The following is a 1,410-nucleotide window of genomic DNA, read 5'->3' on the forward strand; positions in this document are numbered from 1 at the left end:
CACACGACTCAGAAGTTAAAGGATATACAGCGACGGGTTCACAGTGATAGTGGTTAAGGTGGCAACATCTGAATGGTAAGCGTTTCGGCACTGCATTCGGCAGCCGGCCCACAGCGAACCCAGCTGTTCATCCTTCCGCCTCAAGTTGGGTCGACAGCTGAGTACTTGGCGCAGGCTGATATATATATATATATATATATATATATATATATATATATATATATATATATATATATATATACGGCCGTAGTTTCTTAACATACGGCCCGGATATAAAGTCCCCAGAAAGTACGCCAAGGTGAACGCTCCTCCATCATCAAGTCTTCCATGAAACTTGTGTGGTCGATCTTAGGCGAAGTAACAGAGGCATCGCTGACGGAGGGAGGGTCTTCCTTAGCAGGATGGACAGATCGTGTCACCAAGCTATTGAAAAGTCTCCACGGTTTTCTTTCTTTTTTTTTCTCCTCCAAAGTCTCCATTTTCTGTCGTTATGAATGTCAAGATTAATGGAGGCAGCTCGATCCCAATTAGGTCACAGTACATAAACGTGTCTAATGAGGTGCTGCTTACCCCCCCCCCCCCCTCTTTTTTATGCTATTCCTCTCTTTTTTATGCTTTAAAGTAGAAGTGGTTTGGTACATGGAATATTCACTATATGTAGTTTTTCATCGTTTCGCCTCAAATACCAAAACACATTTCTTTCTTTCTATATCTTACGAACTGTTCCCATAAATTACATAACACATTGAATAAACAATATAATATATATATATATATATATATATATATATATATATATATATATATATATATATATATATATATATTTTTTTTTTTTTTTCATACTATTCGCCATTTCCCGCATTAGCGAGGTAGCGTTAAGAACGGAGGACGGAGCCTTTGAGGGAATATCCTCACTTGTCCCCCTTCTCTGTTCCTCTTTTGGAAAAATAAAAAACGAGAGGGAAGGATTTCCAGCCTCCCGCTCCCTTCCCGTTTTCGTTGCCTTCTTCGACACGCAGGGAATACGTGGGAAGTATTCTTTCTCCCTTATACTACTATATTACTATTACTATATTACTATATTACTATAAGAGCTATATTTGAAAGGAGTAACCCTCTCTGCAGTACCTTACTGATCCCTCACTTGTTATAAGCTTTTCCTATTCATGTGTGGCTAATCTCCTTTTCTAATTCAGTAGCTTACATTTCTCTTGTAATAAATATGATCACGTAAGGACATGTGAATCATTTTCCATACCCGTTCCATGTTAATGTCAATTGTAACCGAGTGTAATAACTGAGTATAATTACACGTTTGTCTGTACTTTTATCACTGCATTGTTTTTTCTTGTTAAGACCCAACGTTTGCAATATCTGCTTCGTGTTAGTGTTACTGTTTATGGCTTA

The sequence above is a fragment of the Panulirus ornatus genome, chromosome 38 (genome assembly GCF_036320965.1).
Source record: "Panulirus ornatus isolate Po-2019 chromosome 38, ASM3632096v1, whole genome shotgun sequence".
Taxonomy (NCBI): Eukaryota; Metazoa; Arthropoda; class Malacostraca; order Decapoda; family Palinuridae; genus Panulirus; species Panulirus ornatus.